Genomic DNA, 21677 nt, shown 5'->3' with positions numbered 1-21677 from the left:
AGCACAGTCAAGACATTAAGTAGCAAGAATAGCATAAGTAAGTAAGTAAAGTCACTCAGTCGTGTCCAACTCTTTGTGACCCCGTGAACTGCAGCCCATCAGGCTCCTCAGTCCATGGGATTCTCCAGGCAAGAATACTGGAGTGGGTTGCCATTTCCTTCTCCAGGGGATCTTCCCGACCCAGGAATCGAACCCAGGTCTCCTGCATTGGAGGCAGACGCTTTAACCTCTGAGCCACCAGGGAAGCCAAGAATAGCATACAATCAGCAAATTAAATTTGTGTGGATGGGGTGGGAAGTGAGGGTCCAGGGAGTGGGAAAACAACACCAAGTTTTAAAGAGTAAATTATTCCAGTGACATACCCAGGCATTCAAGCCAGGAACCAGTTTCTGAATGGTGTTAGGAAGAGAAGAGCTTGGGTGAGGAGAGAATTTTCAGCAGGGGGCAAGATCAGTTTGGCTAGTGGAAGTTATGTTTCTTTAAGAGAATCTTCATGGGAATATTCCATAAGCAGCAGAAACCATGAGGATGAAGTCCATGAGATTTTGCTTTATGTGTAGATATGTGTGACTCATTTGCTCTGAAGTGATGACTGTGACCAAAGAGTAGATACAATTCCAAGACAGATGGGGAAAGACAGGAAGACTAGGAAAAGGATTGGTCTAGGAAGTTCCTTCATTTAGGACAACCGAGGAAAAGCCAGCAAAGGAGACAGAGAAGTAGAAAACCATAATGTTACATAGACAAGGAAAATGAGGAAGGAGAATACTTTAAGGAGATAGTAAACAGCATCAGATGCAGCCAAGACAGGTCAAGAATAAAGAAAATTAAGGAAGTAAGCGAATGTGAAGTCAAGTGGGCCTTAGAAAGCATCACTACGAACAAAGCTAGTGGAGGTGGTGGAATTCCAGTTGAGCTGTTTCAAATCCTGAAAGATGATGCTGTGAAAGTGCTGCACTCAATATGCCAGCAAATTTGGAAAACTCAGCAGTGGCCACAGGACTGGAAAAGGTCAGTTTTCATTCCAATCCCAAAGAAAGGCAATGCCGCAGATGACACCACCCTTATGGCAGAAAGTGAAGAGGAGCTAAAAAGCCTCTTGATGAAAGTGAAAGAGGAGAGTGAAAAAGTTGGCTTAAAGCTCAACATTCAGAAAACTAAGATCGTGGCATCCGGTCCCATCACTTCATGGGAAATAGATGGGGAAAAAGTGGAAAAAGTGTCAGACTTTATTTTTTGGGGCTCCAAAATCACTGCAGTTGGTGACTGCAGCCATGAAATTAAAAGAGGCTTACTCCTTGGAAGGAAAGTTATGACCAACCTAGATAGCATATTCAAAAGCAGAGACATTACTTTGCTGACTAAGGTCCGTCTAGTCAAGGCTATGGTTTTTCCTGTGGTCATGTATGGATGTGACAGTTGGACTGTGAAGAAGGCTGAGTGCTGAAGAATTGATGCTTTTGAACTGTGGTGTTGGAGAAGACTCTTGAGAGTCCCTTGGACTACAAGGAGATCCAACCAGTCCATTCTGAAGGAGATCAGCCCTGGGATTTCTTTGGAAGGAATGATGCTAAAGCTGTAACTCCAGTATTTTGGCCACCTCATATGAAGAGCTGACTCATTGGAAACGACTCTGATGCTGGGAGGGATTGGGGGCAGGAGGAGAAGGGGATGACCGAGGATGAGATAGCTGGATGGCATCACGGACTCGATGGACGTGAGTCTGAGTGAACTCCGGGAGGTGGTGATGGACAGGGAGGCCTGGCGTGCTGCGATTCATGGGGTCACAAAGAGTTGGACATGACTGAGCGACTGAAATGAACTGAACTGAAGCAGGGGAAAAAAAACAATCAAGAGACAATGAGCAGGGGGTGGTTATAAGATGGCGGAGGAATAGGACTGGGAGACCACTTTCTCCCCCACAAATTCATGGAAAGAACATTTGAACACTGAGCAAATTCCACAAAACAACTTCTGAATGCTGGCAGAGGGCATCAGGCACCCAGAAAGGCAGACCATTGTCTTTGAAAGGAGGTAGGACAAAAGATAAAAAGAGAGACAAAAGAGGTAGGGATGGAGATCCATCCCTGGAAGGGAGTCTTAAAAGAGAAGTTTCTAAACACCAGGAAACACTCTCACCAGCGGGTCTGTGGGGAATCTTGAAATCTCAGAGGCATAACCGGGAGGAAAAATAATAAATAAATAAGTAAAACCCACAGATTACATGCCTAATGGCAACTCCCAGTGCTCACAGCTGCCACCAGCAAATGGGGGCTGAACAGGGAAGCTCAGGGGGCTGAACAGGGAGGCGTGGGCTGCATTGCTTAGGGCACACCTGGCCAGAGTGCCCTGAGGGCAATCTGAGGGAACTAACATAAGATAGCAATTCAAACTCTGGGAAAACCAGAGAGAGAGAGAGAAAGACCAAAAAATAAATAAATAAATAAATAAATAAATAGAGAGAGAGAACTGTCCTGCAAAACGCCCTAAACTGAGGCACTGCCAGGCCCGCTCACAGAACAAAGGACTGAGTGAATACCAGAGAAGAGCTAGTAGGCTGCTGGCTGGTCCATCCCCCGCTGGATACAAGCAGGCAAGGGGCAGCCATAGCTGGAAACGGGCAATTGCGGCCCCAAAGAGGCATCCTCTACCACACTGCAAACAGGCTCCATTGCTAACCAAGAGTTCTTGGGATTCTGGACAGCTGACATCTGCTAGGAGGGTTGCAGCCAGAGATCAGCTCCCCAGAAGAGACACATGGCACACCTGAGAAGGCATGCCCATTGTACACCCAGATAACTGAGCAGCTGGGATGGGGGACGCCATAAGACACACCACCCACCTGGGGACAACAGCGCACACCAAGCGCCTGGTCACCTGGGCTGCTCGGACCTGGGGAGGGCACAAAACGCAGGCCCAACCAAGTCTGCACTTTTGGGGAGTACTCGAGAACCTGAACCTGAGCGGCTTAGACCTGGGAAGTGCATGCAACCCAGGGCCCACCTCAGACAGTTCCTGGCAGAGCAACCTGGAGTCTGAGCAGTGCAGACAAGGAAAGCACACACGCCATGAGGGGGGGCAAACCCAGTGCGGCTGAAACACTGCGAGCACTCCCCACACATGCCAGTGATATTTGTTTGCAGTGTTCCCCCATCCCCACAGCACGACTGAAAAAGTGAGCCTAAAGAAGTGACCACCTTCGCCCCCACCCCTTTTGTCAGGGCAGAAATTAAACAGTGAAGAGACCAGCAAACAGAAGAAGCTAAAATAAATAGAGGGAACCTCTTTGCAAGTGACAGGTGCAACAGATTAAAACCCTGTAGTTAGCACCGACTACATCACAAGGGGCCTATAAATCTTGAGATGTTTAAGCTGGTTCAAGGAACTATCTGAAACTGAACTAACCCCGCACTGTCCACAACAGCTCCAGAGAAATTCCTAGATATATTTTTACTATTATCACTTTTATAATTTTAAAATTTTTTTTATTTTTAAGTCTTCTATTACCCCTTTCATTTTCATTTTTATAATCTACTATTATCTTCAAAAAATGTCCATGTTTTTAAAAGCAAACTTCATATATATATATTTTATAAAGTTTGTGACTTTTTTTTTTAATATTGTATTTTTGAGAATCTAACCTCTACCCTAGATTTTTAATCTTTGCTTTTTGGTATTTGTTATCAATTTTGTACCTTTAAGAACCCAATCTTCAATATCCATTTTTACTTCGGCTTGACTGCTCTCTCCCCCTTTGGACTCTCCTTTTTCTCTACCAGGTCGCCTCTATCTCCTCCCTCCCCCTTCTCTTCTCTACCCAAATCTGTGATTCTCTTTGTGTGTTCTGGGCTGTGCAGAACCCTTAAGGAACTGATAACTGGCTAGATCTTTCTCTCTTCTTTTGATTCCCCCTTTTCTCCTCCTGGTCACCTCTGTCTCCTTCCTCCTTCTTCTCTTCTCTGTGTAACTCCATGAACATCTGTGAGGGGTCCAGACTGTGGAGAGCACATAGGGAAGCGATTACTGGCTAGCTTGCTCTCTCCCCTTTTGATTCCCCCTCATCTCCTCCTGGTCACTTCTATCTCCCTCCTCCCTCTTCTCTTCTCAATGTAACTCTGTGAACCTCTACAGGTGTCCCTCACTATGGAGAAACTTCTCATCATTAACATTAATATTTTATCATCGGTGCTGTGTACATGGAGAAGTCTTGAGGCTACTGTAAGAATAAGACTGAAATCCAGAGTCAGGAGGATTAAGTTCAAAACCTTAGAACACCAGAGGACTCCTGACTCCAGGGAGCATTAATCGATAAGAGCTCATCCAAAAACCTCCATACCTACACAAAAACCAAGTACCACCCAAAAGCCAACAAGTTCCAGAGCAAGATATACCATGAAAATTCTCCAGCAACACAGGAACATTGCCCTGAGCTTCAATATACAGGCTGCCCAAAGTCACATCAATCCTACTGACACCTCAAAACTCACTAGTGGACACGTCATTGCACTCCAGAGAGAAGAAATCCAGTTCTACCCACCAGAACACTGACACAAGCTTCCCTAACAAGGAAATCTTGGCAAGCCACTCTTCCAACCCCACCCACAGCGAGGAACCTCCACAATAAAGAAGAACCACAAACTGCCAGAATACGGAAAGGCCACTCCAAACACAGCAATCTAAACAAGATGAAAAGGCAGAGAAATATTCAGCAGGTAAAGGAACAGGATAAATGCCCACCAAACCAAATAAAAGAGGAAGAGATAGGAAATCTACCTGAAAAAAAATTCAGAATAATGATAGTGAAAGTGATCCAAAATATTGAAAACAAAATGAGGTTAGAGATAAATAGCCTGGAGACAAGGATTGAGAATATACAAGAAATGTTTAACAATGATCTAGAAGAAATAAAAAAGAGTCAATATATAATGAATAATGAAATAAAAGAGATCAAAAACATTCTGGAGGGAACCAACAGTAGAACAATGGAGGCAGAAGATAGAATAACTGAGGTAGAAGAGAGAATAGTAGAAATAAATGAAGCAGAGAGGAAAAACGAAAAAAAGAATTAGAAGAAATGAGGACAACCTCAGAAACCTCTGGGACAATGTTAAATGCCACAACATTTGAATTATAGGAGTCCGAGAAGAAGAAGACAAAAAGAAAGACCGTGAGAAAATACTTGAGGATATAATAGTTGAAAACTTCCCTAAAATGGGGCAGGAAATAGCACCCAAGTCCAAGAAACACAGAGTCCCAAACAGGATAAACCCAAGGCGAAACACCCCAAGACACATATTAATCAAATCAACAAAGATCAAACACAAAGAACAATATTAAAAGCTGCAAGGGAAAAACAACAAATAACACACAAGGGTATTCCCATAAGGATAACAGCTGATCTTTCTATAGAAACTCTTCAGGCCAGGAGGGAATGGCAGGACATACTTAAAGTGATGAAAGAGAAAAACCTACAGCCCAGATTACTGTACCCAGCAAGGATCTCATTCAAATATGAAGGAGAAATCAAAAGTTTTACAGACAAGCAAAAGCTGAGAGAATTCAGCACCACCAAACCAGCTCTCCAACAAATGCTAAAGGATCTTCTCTAGACAGGAAACACAGAAAGGTATATAAAATCGAGCCCAAAACAACAAAGTAAATGGCAACGGGATCATACTTATCAATAATTACCTTAAATGTAAATGGGTTGAATGCCCCAACCAAAAGACAAAGACTGGCTGAATGGATACAAAATCAAGACCCATATATATGTTGTCTACAACAGACTCACTTCAAGACAAGGGACACATACAGACTGAAAGTGAAGGGCTGGAAAAAGATATTCCATGCAAATAGAGACCAAAAGAAAGCAGGCATAGCAATACTCATATCAGATAAAATAGACTTTAAAACAAAGGCTGTGAAAAGAGACAAAGAAGTACACTACATAATGATCAAAGGATCAATCCAAGAAGAAGATATAACAATAATGAATATATATGCATCCAACATAGGAGCACCGCAATATGTAAGGCAAATGCTAACAAGTATGAAAGGGGAAATTAACAATAACACAATAATAGTGGGAGACTTTAATACCCCACTCACACCTATGGATAGATCAAATAAATAGAAAATTAACAAGAAAACACAAACTTTAAATGATACAATAGGCCAGTTAGACCTAATTGATATCTATAGGACATTTCACCCCAAAACAATGAATTTCACCTTTTTCTCAAGCACACATGGAACCTTCTCGAAGATAGATCACATCCTGGGCCATAAATCTAGCCTTGGTAAATTCAAAAAAATTGAAATCATCCCAAGCATCTTTTCTGCTCACAATGCAGTAAGATTAGATCTCAATTACAGGAGAAAAACTAATAAAATTTCCAACATATGGAATCTGAACAACACGCTGCTGAATGAACAACAAATCACAGAAGAAATCAAAATATGCATAGAAATGAAAGAAAATGAAAACATAACAACCCAAAACCTGTGGGACACTGTAAAAACAGTGCTAAGGGGAAGGTTCATAGCAATACAGGCATACCTCAAGAAACAAGAAAAAAGTCACACAATTAAGCTAACTCTACACCTAAAGCACCTAGAAAGAAAGAAATGAAGAACACCAGGGTTAGTAGAATGAAAAAAAATCTTTAAAATTAGGGCAGAAACAAATGCAAAAGAAACAAAAGAGACCATAGCAAAAATCAATAAAGCCAAAAGCTGGTTCTTTGAGAACATGAATAAAATTGACAAACCATTAGCCAGACTCATCAAGAAACAAAGGGAGAAGAATCAAATCAATAAAATAAAAAATGAAAATGGAGAAATCACAAGAGACAACACAGAAATACAAAGGATCATAAGAGACTACTATCAGCAATTATATGCCAATAAAACGGACAACTTGGAGGAAATGGACAAATTCTTAGAAAAGTACAACTTTCCAAAACTGAACCAGGAAGAAATGGAAAATCTCAACAGATCCATCACAAGCATGGAAATTGAAACTGTAATCAGAAATCTTCCAGAAAACAAAAGCCCAGGTCCAGACGGCTTCACAGTGAATTCTACCAAAAATTTAGAGAATAGCTAACACCTATCCGACTCAAACTCTTCCAGACAATTTCAGAGGAAGGTAAACTTCCAAATTCATTCTATGAGGCCACTATCATCCTAATACCTAAGCCAGATAAATATGCCACCCAAAAAAAGAAAACTACAGGCCAATATCACTGATGAACATAGATGCAAAAATCCTTAACAAAATTTTAGCAAGCAGAATCCAATAACACATTAAAAAGATCATACATCATGACCAAGTGGGCTTTATCCCAGAGATGCAAGGATTCTTCAATATCTGCAAATCAATCAATGTAATACACTACATTAACAAACTGAAAGATAAAATCCATATGATTATCTCAGTAGATGAAGACTTTGACAAAATTCAACATCCATTTATGATAATTTTAAAAACCCCTCCAGAAAGCAGGAATAGAAGGAACATACCTCAACATAATAAAAGCTATGTATGACAAACTCACAGCAAACATTATCCTCAGTGGTGAAATATTGAAAACATTTCCCCTAAAGTCAGGAACAAGACAACGGTGCCCACTCTCACCACTACTATTCAACATAGTTTTGGAAGTTTTGGCCACAGCAATCAGAGCAGAAAAAGAAATAGAAGGAAAAGAAGTAAAACTCCTAAAGACTCCACCAGAAAATTACTAGAGCTAATCAATAAATATAGTAAATTAACAGGATATAAAATTAACACAGAGAAATCCTTTGCATTCCTATACACTAACAATGAGAAAACAGAAAGAGAAATTAAGGAAACAATTCCATTCACCATTGCAACGAAAAGAATAAAACACTTGGGAATATATCTACCTAAAGAAACTAAAGACCTATATATAGAAAACTATAAAACATTGGTGAAAGAAATCAAAGAGGGCACTAACAGATGGAAAAATATACTGTGTTCATGGATCAGAAGAATCAATATAGTGAAAATGAGTATACTACCCAAAGCAATCTATAGATTCAATGCAATCCCTATCAAGCTACCAATGGTATTTTTCATAGAGCTACAACAAATAATTTCACAATATGTATGGAAATACGAAAAACCTCAAATAACCAAAGCAATCTTAAGAAAGAAGAATGGAACTGGAGAAATCAACCTGCCTGACTTCAGGCTATACTACAAAGCCACAGTCATCAAGACAGTATGGTACTGGAACAAAGACAGAAATATAGATCAATGGAACAAAATAGAAAGCCTAGAGAAAAACCCACACACCTATGGACACCTTATCTTCGACAAAGGAGGCAAGAATATACAATGGACTAAAGACAATCTCTTTAACAAGTGGTGCTGGGAAAACTGGTCAACCACTTGTAAAAGAATGAAACTAGAACACTTTTTAACACCATACACAAAAATAAACTCAAAATGGATTCAAGATCTAAATGGAAGACCAGAAACTATAAAACTCCTAGAGGAGAACATAGGCAAAACACTCTCCAACATAAATCACAGCAGGATCCTCTATGATCCACCTCCCACAATAATGGAAATAAAAGCAAAATTAAACAAATGGGAACTTATTAAACTTAAAAGCTTCTGCACAACAAAGGAAACTATAACCAAGGTGAAGAGACAGCCTTCAGAATGGGAGAAAATATTAGCAAATGAAGCAACTGACAAAGAATTAATCTCAAAAATATATAGGCAATGCCTCCAGCTCAATTCCAGAAAAATAAACGACCCAATCAAAAAATGGGCCAAAGAACTAAATAGACATTTCTCCAAAGAAGACATACAGATGGCTAATAAACACATGAAAAGATACTCAACATCACTCATTATCAGATAAATGCAAATCAAAACCACAATGAGGTACCATTTCACAGCAGTCAGAATGGCTGCTATCCAAATGTCTACAAATAATAAATGCGGAGAGGGTATGGAGAAAAGGGACTCCTCTTACACTGTTGGTGGGAATGCAAACTAGCACAGCCGCTATGGAGAACAGTGTGGAGATTCCTTAAAAAAACTGGAAATAGAACTGCCATATGACCCAGCAATCCCACTGCTGGGCATACACACCGAGGAAACCAGAATTGAAAGAGACACATGTACCCCAATGTTCATCGCAGCACTGTTTATAATAGCCAGGACATGGAAGCAACCTAGATGTCCATCAGCAGACGAATGGATAAGAAAGCTGTGGTACATTTACACAATGGAGTATTAGTCAGCCATTAAAAAGAATACATTTGAATCAGTTCTAATGAGGTGGATGAAACTGGAGCCTATTATCCAAGTGAAGTAAGGCAGAAAGAAAAACACCAATACAGTATACTAACACATATATACGTGCTAGTCAAGTAATGCTCAAAATTCTCCAAGCCAGGCTTCAGCAATACATGAACTGTGAACTTCCTGATGTTCAAGCTGGTTTTAGAAAAGGCAGAGGAACCAGTGATCAAATTGCCAACATCCGATGGATCATCAAAAAAGCAACAGAGTTCCAGAAAAACATCTATTTCTGCTTTATTGACTATGCCAAAGCCTTTGACTGTGTGGATCACAATAAACTGTGGAAAATTCTGAGAGAGATGGAAATACCAGACCACCTGACCTGCCTCTTGAGAAACCTGTATGCAGGTCAGGAAGCAACAGTTAGAACTGGACATGGAAAAACAGACTGCTTCCAAATAGGAAAAGGAGTACGTCAAGGCTGTATATTGTCACCCTGCTTATTTAACTTATATGCAGAGTACATCATGAGAAACGCTGGACTGGAAAAGACACAAGCTGGAATCAAGATTGCCGGAGAAATATCAATAACCTTAGATATGCAGATGACACCACCCTTATGGCAGAAAGTGAAGAAGAACTAAAAAGCCTCTGGATGAAAGTAAAAGAGGAGAGTGAAAATGTTGGCTTTAAGCTCAACATTCAGAAAATGAAGATTATGGCATCCAGTCCCATCACTTCATGGGAAATAGATGGGGAAACAGTAGAAACAGTGTCAGACTTTATTTTTGAGAGCTCCAAACTCACTGCAGATGGAGATTGCAGCCATGAAATTAAAAGACGCTTACTCCTTGGAAGAAAAGTTATGACCAACCTAGATAGTATATTCAAAAGCAGAGACATTTTTTTGCCAACTAAGTTCCATCTAGTCAAGGCTATGGTTTTTCCTGTGGTCATGTATGGATGTGACAGTTGGACTGTGAAGAAGGCTGAGTGCTGAAGAATTGATGCTTTTGAACTGTGGTGTTGGGGAAGACTCTTGAGAGTCCCTTGGACTGCAAGGAGATCCAACCAGTCCATTCTGAAGGAGATCAGACCTGGAATTTCTTTGGAAGGAATGATGCTAAAGCTGAAACTCCAGTACTTTGGCCACCACATGCGAAGAGTTGACTCATTGCAAAAGACTCTGATGCTGGGAGGGATTGGGGGCAGGAGGAGAAGGGGACGACAGAGGATTTGATGGCTGGATGGCATCACTGACTCAATGGACGTGAGTCTGAGTGAACTCCCGGAGTTGGTGATGGACAGGGAGGCCTGGCATGCTGAGATTCATGGGGTCGCAAAGAGTTGGACATGACTGAGCAACTGAACTGAACTGAACTGAATGCATATATATGGAATTTAGAAAGATGGTAATGATAACCCTGTATGCGAGACAGCAAAAGAGACACAGATGTATAGAACAGTCTTTTGGACTCTGTGAGAGAGGGAGAGGGTGGGATGATTTGAGGGAATGTCATGGAAACATGTATAATATCATATAAGAAACGAATCTCCAGTCCAAGTTCGATACAGGATGCTTGGGGCTGGTGCACTGGGGTGACCTGGAGGGATGGTACAGGGAGGGAGGTGGGAAGGGTGTTCAGGACAGGGAACACGTGTATGCCCATGGTGGATTCATGTTTATGTGTGGCAGAACCAATACAATATTGTAAAGTAATTAGCCTCCAATTAAAATAAATAAATTTAAATTAGAAAAAAAAAAAGAAAGCTGTGGTACATATACACAATGGAATATTACTCAGCCATTAAAACGAATACATTTGAATCAGTTCTAATGAGGTGGATGAAACTGGAGCCTATTATACAGAGTGTAGTAAGCCAGAAAGAAAAACATCAATACACTATAATAATGCATATATATGGAATTTAGGAAGATAGTAATGATAACCCTCTATGTGAGACATCAAAAGAGACACAGATGTACAGAACAGTCTTTTGGGCTCTGTGGGAGAGGGCGAGGGTGGGATGATTTGGGAGAATCGCATTGAAACATGTATATTATCATATTCATGAATTGTGAAATGGATCGCCAATCCAGGTTTGATGCATGGGACTGGGTGCTCGGGGCTGGTGCACTGGAATGACCTAGAGTCATGGGATGGGGAGGGAGGTGAGAGAGGGGTTCAGGATGGGGAACATATGTACTCCCATGTCTGATTCCTGGCAATGTATGGCAAAACCACTACAATATTATAAAGTAATTAGCCTCCAATGAAAATGAATAAATTTATATTTAAAAAGAGACAATGAGCAGTTATTTGTGGGGGAGCAATTATTTTAGGGTTTAGGTAAAAAGTATTGAAATCAAGGCAACAAGCCCCAAAAGAAGGTGTTAATGCTAATCCCCATGTCACCAAACTGAGACTTAATTACAGTTTCAGTTCTTCTAGAAATGGAATCTTAAAGCAGTCAATCGGGAATCTTAAAGAGCAATCAGCAGTGCTCTTGATGAGCACTATTTAAGTAATGTGCCTGTTAAACTCTTTGCCAACCCCTGAAGGAAAACAACTTTGCCATAACCAACCTGGCTTGTTTGTTTGTTTGTTTGTTGCCTCGTATATCTTTCTTGTTCCTGCTTGCTTCTGTGTTTGAGTTTTTCATTTAGTACTTCTCCTGGGAATTCCTTTCTATCTGCTAGATTAGATGCGGCCTGATTCACAAACTGTTGAATGAAGTCCATAAGATCTTTGAATTCACTCAGTTGAATTTTGTTTTTTAACAATTGACAAGAGCATAGACAGAGGTAAGGGAGAAAAAAGAATAAGAGAATCAAGGTATTAGATGGTGAAAATGTTGGGATAAATGACCACACAGAGTTGCAAAAAAATCTGTAATTACCTATTTACACTTCTGTTTTCTCCCATTGAAGTAAGCAGCTTTCAGGAAAGGACCAAGAGCTGTTCATGTCTGCACCCCAATTAGAGACTGCTTCTTATCACTGATATCCATTCTTCTATTTTCTCACAGAATCACAGAAGCTCTGATGCTTCACTGGGCATTTATGACAGCCCAACCGAAGACTGCACTTCCCAGAGGATATGAGCAGAAGTAATGTGTGAAACTTCTAGGTTTTGTTTTTAAAGGGAAGAGACATATCCTCATTTCCACTTCCCCCTTTTCTGCTGCATGAGATATAGGTATGGTGATGGCTCATCTTGAACCATCTGGATGAGGGCAACACCATAGGGATGGCAGAGAAGATACAAAGAAAAGATTCTGCATTCTTCTCAAAGTTGTAGAATGTGGCCATCATACCAGCTCCAAGAAATAAGCTCCTATCTTGTTCAAGGCCCTGATGGTGTAGTCTGAGGACGGATACACTGTCATTGTACCCCAAGTAGCCTAGACTAATCCACATCCCAACACTCTGCATAGCTTCTATTGGTTGCTGCATAAAGATGAAAGTGAAGGAGGGAAAAGATGTCTAAGGAGACATTTTAGATGTTGGCAGGACTTTAGCAGGAAAAGGAAATGCTGCTTTGAGTTATGAACACACAGTTTTGTTCCTTGTGTCTCCATTTCTTTGTACCAAATCAGGTTATGAAAAAATTCTCCAATTTGATCTTATTTCAATTTGCTATCAATTTAGTGAAAAGTTTTCTTATTACAAGTCTAGTCTTAAAAGAGGCAAGGATTTGTTTTGATTTCAAGCCTTCTGTTCTGAGATGCATGAGGTTTACAAACGTTTCAAAGGGCTTACAAATCTAAATTCACTCTAATACCAATTCTGAGAGATTGGCAGAGTGCATATTAATATTTTTCCACAAGTGAGCCACCAGCATATTGTTGCCTCCATAAATAGTTAGATATTGAGTGCTAACCAAAGAGATAGAAATCCAAGATGGTTAATGACCTGCTCAAGGTCACAGCTCTTTAGCACAATGCCAAGTGGTAGAACCAAAACTTCTAAAAAATCTTCTTCTTTTTTTAATAACTGCTTATCGATTTATTAAATAGAAGTCTTCTTCTAAAACTCTTTTCACCTCTAATCATAACAGACTTAGTAGACAATAACCTCTGACGGCATAAACAATCTCACCCAGAATAAGGTTTCTCTTGAAGCACTTGGAAGCATCCAATTCCTCATTCTTTCTGTTTGAAACCCAAAACATCTCGTGATTGGCACTTTGTTCCACCATCACTTCTGGGGAAGTACATACAAGCACATTTTCCTAATCTATTTCATACCTCAAATGGGAAATCGTGAGAAGCAAGGAAAATTCTAATTCATTTCCAAGAAACTAAGATCAATACTTTCTCAACTTATCCCACTCTTTGCTTCTATGGAAAGCAGCTCTTCCCATAAGAACAAACACCCTGTTCATCTTCATTCTCCATCTTTAGCTGGAAGCCCTACCATGAGCATGTGAGCTTGCAAGTTCTCTTGCTTAAAGCACAAAAACATATTTGATGGTTTAACTGATAATTTTTCTAAGAACTACAGGGAAAATCCATGGAATTTTAATCCTGGGAACATTTCTAGAAGGAGAGCCAGATAGATATTTTGCCTTCCAGGCTTTTGTGGTTTATGATAACGGTACCTCATTTGGATGGCCTCTTGCAGGGAGTTACTCAATATCAATGATAAGGAAACATTGCTGTCTTCTTTCCATCCTCCGTGGCCAGCAAGAAGCCCCAGTATGCCCAGCAAGATCAATTCCTTTTCTTTCTATCCTCAACCACGTTCTTCGGATGGTGGGAGATCAATAAAATAAATACTCATTGAATCTATGAGTGAATAAATGAAGAAACTGACCTTTTCAAACCAACTTTGTTTACAGTCTCTGTCCTCAATTCAGGGGACCATCTTACGACAACCATTCTGTGTGATCCAGCAATGGGTACTCCCAAACAAGAAAAGTACGTGTAACACAAGCCCAGAAATCCAGGAAGCCAGGAAAAAAGAACCCAGGAAATACTACATGTATCCTGCTTTTCTATGCAAAAAAAAAAAAAAATACAGGTGGGTGATATGGATGGGGTGAGCAGCCTGAGATCAAGCAGAATGCTAAATTCACAACTCAAGCTGTGTTTTAGATGAAACCTGCAGGAATTGTGCCCTGCTTGTACTTCTGTTTTTAACTAGTTAGGGAAATTTAGTGGAAAATGGAGCAGCATGGTGCCCATAGGTCTCTGGCTAATGACTAAACATACTAGAGGTCTGTTTATGGAGGTTATTGTGTCCTGACCCTAGAAAAGCAAAAACAAGGCTGGAGTATTTTACCCTTTAATCAGCACAGATATTAATCCTAGCAGGCAGAATGTATGTTCGTTTAGGCTTCCTAAATGCACCATGCATAGAAATCAAAAAGGAAAACTACCCAAATTTCTGGCCTGTGAATCAGTATTACATGGCAATACCAATAGTTCCTGCCTTTATGTAGAATTTGACAAGTTACAAAACAGTTCCTAAACATTATCTTATTTGAGTCTAACAAGATCCTTGTGTTAGTTATTATTTCAATTTTACTCAGTATCTTCAGGACTTGATTCTGGTTCTTTAGAGGTAGGAAAAATGGGTCGATCCACACTTCCTTTTAAAGAACAGTTATTGGTTCCTTTGTCTCAGGTGATGCCAACTTCACACCCTAAAAAGCAGCAACCTTAACCAAAATAACAGGGAGTGAAAAGGGAAAGTTCTTGAAGTCCTAATAAAGGCAGCTATACAGGCCATTACTACATGAAATCAAACCATCCTGCAATTGTTTCGGTGGGGGAAGGGGGACCGGAGTCGGGGGTAGGGGTCCCTGTCTGTAAAACCTCACAAACCAGAGAGTTTTTAATAGAAATGAACTCAGCAATCATCTGGCCCAATACCTGCATTTTAGTGAGGAGGAAATGGAGATTCAGAAAGATTAGGTAAGATTATTTGGCTTCCAATGACGACACTGCCTTTTGGCAAATTCCTTAACATATCTCTGCCTCAGTTTTCCCATAAGGAATACAGGAATAATAATACCTACCTCCTGGGGTTGTGTTGAGCATTAGGATACTTAGTAATACTGAATATTTAGTAAATACTAAAAAACACCATACTGTAACCATCATCATATACCAAGTGCACATAGAAAAATGGGGACTAAAATATGACTCTAAAGCCAGTATTCTTTCCACCACAGGACACCATTTAATTCCTCAGGATGAGCTCTTCCACCCCCCACTGTGAGGTGCCAACCACATTAAAAGTAAATTCTTGTTTTCCACATCTAAATGCATGGTAGAAATTGGATACAGAGAAGGGATTCAGAGGCAATGGGCATGTAAGAAATTTGGTATTAGATAGACATCTAATTAAATAAATTTAAATTTAAAAATAAATAAATATAGATAGATAAATAAATATAGATAGACATCCACCATCAAAATCAGGTATTTGAAATCTGTATTTGGATGAGAGTTTCAGACAAAAGAACTACAGAAAAAGAAAAAACAAAAAAAACATGGTAACCTCAGTAGTAACAGGGTAAAAGAATATATAATTCTCCCTCCTCATTTCTAGTGGCTGTTTTCCCATTGTTCTGTATGTGAAGAGGAGGTGGGAGGGAGTATTGTTTTTTTTTTTTTTTTTTTTTTTGAAAATTATTGCAGACAGAAAATAAAATGAACTTACCCAGGGGATAGAGGGAAGGAAAGGCGGAACAGGAAGAGAAGGGGGGCTGTGATTTAGTGGCTAAGTCATGTCTGACTGACTCTTTGCAACCCCATGGACTGTAGCCCACGAAGCTCCTCTGTCCATGGGTCTTCCCAGGCAAGAATACTGGAATGGATTTGCCATTTCCTTCTCCATGGGATTTTCCTGACTCTGGGATTGAACCTGCATCTTCTACATTGCAGGTGGATTCTCTACTGAGAATCCAAGAATTCTCTACTGAGCCACCAAGAGAGCTTTAAAGGCAATGAAACCACTCTCTGATACTGTAATGGTGGACATGTGTCATAAATTTGTCCAAAATCATAAAATGTACACCAAGGGTGAAACCTAATATAGACTATGGACTTTGGATGATGATGTGTCAGTGTGTGAAAACTGTAAAGCATTTAAAGAATATTTCATTCAATTTTTTTTTTTTAATTTTAAGCAAACTTAGATGTCTGAATGCATGCTAAGTCACTTCAGTCATGTCCAACTCCTTTTGACTCTATGCACTGTAGCCCACCAGACGCCTCTGTCCACAGAATTCTCCAAGCAAGAATACTGGAGTGGGTTGCCATGCCCTCCTCCCAGGGATATTCCCAACCCAGGAATCGAACCTACATCTCTTATATATCCTCATTGGCAGGTAGATTCTTTACCACTACACCACCTGGGAAACCCATGTCTGAGTATCAGTTCCATAAAGTCGCTCAGTCGTGTCCAACTCTTTGCGACCCCATGAATCACAGCACACAAGGCCTCCATGTCCATCATCAACTCCCGGAGTTCACTCAGACTCACGTCCATCGAGTCAGTGATGCCATCCAGCAATCTCATCCTCTGTCGTCCCCTTCTCCTCCTACCCCCAATCCCTCGCAACATCAGGGTCTTTTCCAATGAGTTAACTCTTCGCATGTGGTGGCCAAAGTACTGGAGTTTCAGTTTTAGCATCATTCCTTCCAAATAACACCCAGGGCTGATCTCCATCACAATGGACTGGTTGGATCTCCTTGCAGTACAAGAGTCTACTCCAACACCACAGTTCAAAAGCATCAATTCTTCGGCACTCAGCCTTCTTCACAGTCCAACTCTCACATCCATACATGACCACAGGAAAAACCATAGCCTTGACCAGACAGACCTTTGTGGGCAAAGTAATGTCTCTGCTTTTCAACATGCTATATAGATTGGTCATAACTTTTTTTGCAAGGAGTAAGCGTCTTTTAATTTCATGGCTGCAGTCACCATCTGCAGTGCTTTTCAAACCCCCAAAAACTAAAGTCAGCCACTGTTTCCACTGTTTCCACTCTTTCCCCATCTATTTCCCAGGAAGTGATGGGACCAGATGCCATGATCTTCATTTTCTGAATGTTGAGCTTTAAGTCAAGTTTTTCATTCTCCTCTTTCACTTTCATCAAGAGGCTTTTTAGTTCCTCTTCACTTTCTGCTATAAGGGTGGTGTCATCTGCATATCTGAAGTTATTGATATTTCTCCCAGCAATCTTGATTCCAGCTTATGCTTCCTTCTTCCAGCCCAGCGTTTCTCATGACGTACTCTGCATGTAAGTTAAATAAGCAGGGTGACAATATACAGCCTTGACGTACTCCTTTTCCTATTTGGAACAAGTCTGTTGTTCCACGTCCAGTTCTAACTGTTGCTTCCTGACCTGCATACAGGTTTCTCAAGAGGCAGGTCAGGTGGTCTGGTATTCCCATCTCTCTCAGAATTTTCCACAGTTTACTGTGATCCACACAGTCAAAGGCTTTGGCATAGTCAATAAAGCAGAAGTAGATGTTTTTCTGGAACTCTCTTGCTTTTTCAATGATCCAGTGGATGTTGGCAATTTGATCTCTTGTTCCTCTGCCTTTTCTAAAAGCAGCTTGAAGATCTGGAATTTCACGAGTCACATATTGCTGAAGTCTGGCTTGGAGAATGTTGAGCATTACTTTACTAGCGTGTGAGATGAGTGCAATTGTGTGGTAGTCTGAGCATTTTTTGGCATTGCCTTTCTTGGGGATTGAAATGAAAACTGACCTTTTCCAGTCCTGTGGCCACTGCTGAGTTTTCCAAATGTGCTGGCATATTGAGTGCAGCACTTTCACAGCATCATCTTTCAGGATTTGAAATAGCTCAACTGGAATGCCATCACCTCCACTAGCTTTGTTCATAGTGATGCTTTCTAAGGCCCACTTGACTTCACATTCCAAGATGTCTGGCTCTAGGCGAGTGATCACATCATCGTGATTATATGGGTCATGAAGATCTTTTTTGTACAGTTCTTCTATGTATTCTTGCCACCTCTTCTTAATATCATCTGCTTCTGTTAGATCCATTCCATTTTTGTCCTTTATCAAGCCCATCTTTGCATGGAATGTTCCCTTGGTATCTCTAATTTTCTTGAAGAGATCTCTAGTCTTTCCCATTCTGTTCTTTTCCTCTATTTCTTTGCATTGATCACTGAGGAAGGCTTTCTTATCTCTTCTTGCTGTTCTTTGGAACTCTGCATTCAGATGCTTATATCTTTCCTTTTCTCCTTTGCTTTTCACTTCTCTTCTTTTCACAGCTATTTGTAAGGCCTCCACAGACAGCCATTTTGCTTTTTTTGCATTACTTTTCCATAGGGATGGTCTTGATACCTGTCTCCTGTACAATGTTATGAACCTCCATCCATAGTTCATCACGCACTCTATCTATCAGATCTAGGCCCTTAAATCTATTACTCACTTCCAATGTATGATCATAAGGGATTTGATTTAGGTCATACCTGAATGGTCTAGTGGTTTTCCCTACTTTCTTCAATTTAAGTCTGAATTTGGCAATAAGGAGTTCATGATCTGAGCCACAGTCAGCTCCTGGTCTTGTTTTTGTTGACTGTATAGAGCCTCCCATCTTTGGCTGCAAAGAATATAATCAATCTGATTTTGGTGTTGACCATCTGGTGATGTCCATGTGTAGAGTCTTCTCTTGTGTTGTTGAAAGAGGGTGTTTGCTATGACCAGTGCATTTTCTTGGCAAAATTCTATTAGTCTTTACCCTGCTTCATTCCATATTCCAAGGCCAAATTTGCCTGTTACTCCAAGTGTTTCTTGACTTCCTACTCTTGCATTCCAGTCCCCTATAATGAAAAGGACATCTTTTGGGGGTGCTAGTTCTAAAAGGTCTTGTAGGTCTTCATAGAACCGTTCAACTTCAGTTTCTTCAGCATTACTGGTTGGGGCATAGACTTGGACTACTGTGATACTGAATGGTTTGCCTTGGAAATTAACAGAGATCATCCTGTAGTTTTTGAGACTGCATCCGAGTACTGCATTTCAGACTCTTTTGTTGATCATGATGGCTACTCCATTTCTTCTAAGGGATTCCTGCCCACAGTAGTAGATATAATGGTCATCTGAGTTAAATTCACCCATTCCAGTCCATTTTAGTTCGCTGATTCCTAGAATGTCGACGTTCACTCTTGCCATCTCCTGTTTGACCACTTCCAATTTGCCTTGATTCATGGACCTGACATTCCAGGTTCCTATGCAATATTGCTCTTTACGGCATTAGACCTTGCTTCTATCATCAGTCACATCCACTACTGGGTATTGTTTTTGCTTTGGCTCCATCCCTTCATTCTTTCTGGAGTTATTTCTCCACTGATCTCTAGTAGTATATTGGGCACCTAATGACCTGGGGAGTTCCTCTTTCAGTATCCTACCATTTTGCCTTTTCATACTGTTCACAGGTTTCTCAAGGCAAGAATAATGAAGTGGTTTTCCATTCCCTTCTCCAGTGGACCACATTCTGTCAGACCTCTCCACCATGACCCGCCCATCTTGGGTTGCATGGCAGGCATGGCTTGGTTTCATTGAGTTAGACAAGGCTGTGATCCTAGTGTGATTAGATTGACTAGTTTTCTGTGATTATGGTTTCAGTGTGTCTGCCCTCTGATGCCCTCTTGCAACACCTACCATCTTACTTGGGTTTCTCTTACCTTGGATGTGGGGTATCTCTTCACAGCTGCTCCAGCAAAGCACAGCTGCTGCTCCTTACCTTGGTTGAGGGGTATCTCCTCACCGCCACCCCTCCTGACCTTGAACGTGGAATAGCTCCCCTAGGCCCTCCTGCCACCACTCCTTGGACATGGGGTTGCTCCTCCCGGCCACCGTCCCTGGCCTCAGACATGGGGTAGCTCCTCTCGGCTACTCCTGTCTGAGTATAGCACTGACTGATTCCATCCCAAGGCTAAATGTCCATGAAATAATATGGGTAACAAAACACAGTTGTTTCACTCAAAACGAGCCAATTAGATCCCTTACTAGAAACAGTCTCACTAGAGGGGAAACAAGTCACAGCATTCCAGAAATACTCTGCTACAGATGCATATGGAATAGAGTCACAGAATGTTAGACTGTAAGAACCTAGAGAAGAAGGTCCACCTAAATCCTCCTTCTGTTCTCCAGAACTTAGCCGTATGCCTGGAACATAGTAAGTTTTAAACCTTGGTAAAGAACAGGGAGAAATTCTCTGAGATAGAATATCCGTGAGATTACTACTGGTGTGATCATAAGACCCCAAAGCCCAGAGATAAATCCACATACCTATGGACACCTTATCTTTGACAAAGGAGGCAAGAATATACAATGGATTAAAGACAATCTCTTTAACAAGTGGTGCTGGGAAAACTGGTCAACCACTTGTAAAAGAATGAAACTAGAACACTTTTTAACACCATACACAAAAATAAACTCAAAATGGATTCAAGATCTAAACGGAAGACCAGAAACTATAAAACTCCTAGAGGAAGACATAGGCAAAACACTCTCCGACATAAATCACAGCAGGATCCTCTATGACCCACCTCCCACAATAATGGAAATAAAAGCAAAAATAAACAAATGGGACCTAATTAAAATTGAAAGCTTCTGCACAACAAAGGAAACTATAACCAAGGTGAAAAAACAGCCTTCGGAATGGGAGAAAACAATAGCAAATGAAGCAACTGACAAACAACTAATCTCAAAAATATACAAGCAACTCCTCCAGCTCAATTCCAGAAAAATTAACGACCCAATCAAAACTGGGCCAAAGAACTAAATAGACATTTCTCCAAATAAGACATACAGATGGCTAAGAAACACGTGAAAAGATACTCAACATCACTCATTATCAGAGAAATGCAAATCAAAACCACAATGAGGTACCATTTCATGCCAGTCAGAATGGCTGTGATCCAAAAGTCTACAAGCAATAAATGCTGGAGAGGTTGTGGAGAAAAGGGAACCCTCTTACACTGTTGGTGGGAATGCAAACTAATACAGCCACTATGGGGAACGGTGTGGAGATTCCTTAAAAAACTGGAAATAGAACTGCCTTATGACCCAGCAATCCCACTGCTGGACATACACACTGAGGAAACTAAAATTGAAAGAGACACGTGTACTCCAATGTTCATCACAGCACTGTTTATAATAGCCAGGACATGGAAGCAACCTAGATGTCCATCAGCAGATGAATGGATAAGAAAACTGTGGTACATATACACAATGGAGTATTACTCAGCCATTAAAGAGAATACATTTGAATCAGGTCTAATGAGGTGGATGAAACTAGAGCCTATTATACAGAGTGAAGTAAGGCAGAAAGAAAAACACCAATACAGTATACTAACGCATATATATGGAATTTAGAAAGATGGTAATGATAACCCT

This window comes from Budorcas taxicolor, chromosome 5 (assembly GCF_023091745.1).
Source record: "Budorcas taxicolor isolate Tak-1 chromosome 5, Takin1.1, whole genome shotgun sequence".
NCBI lineage: Eukaryota > Metazoa > Chordata > Mammalia > Artiodactyla > Bovidae > Budorcas > Budorcas taxicolor.
The sequence above is the reverse complement of the archived record's forward strand: the minus strand, read 5'-3'. Positions refer to the sequence as shown.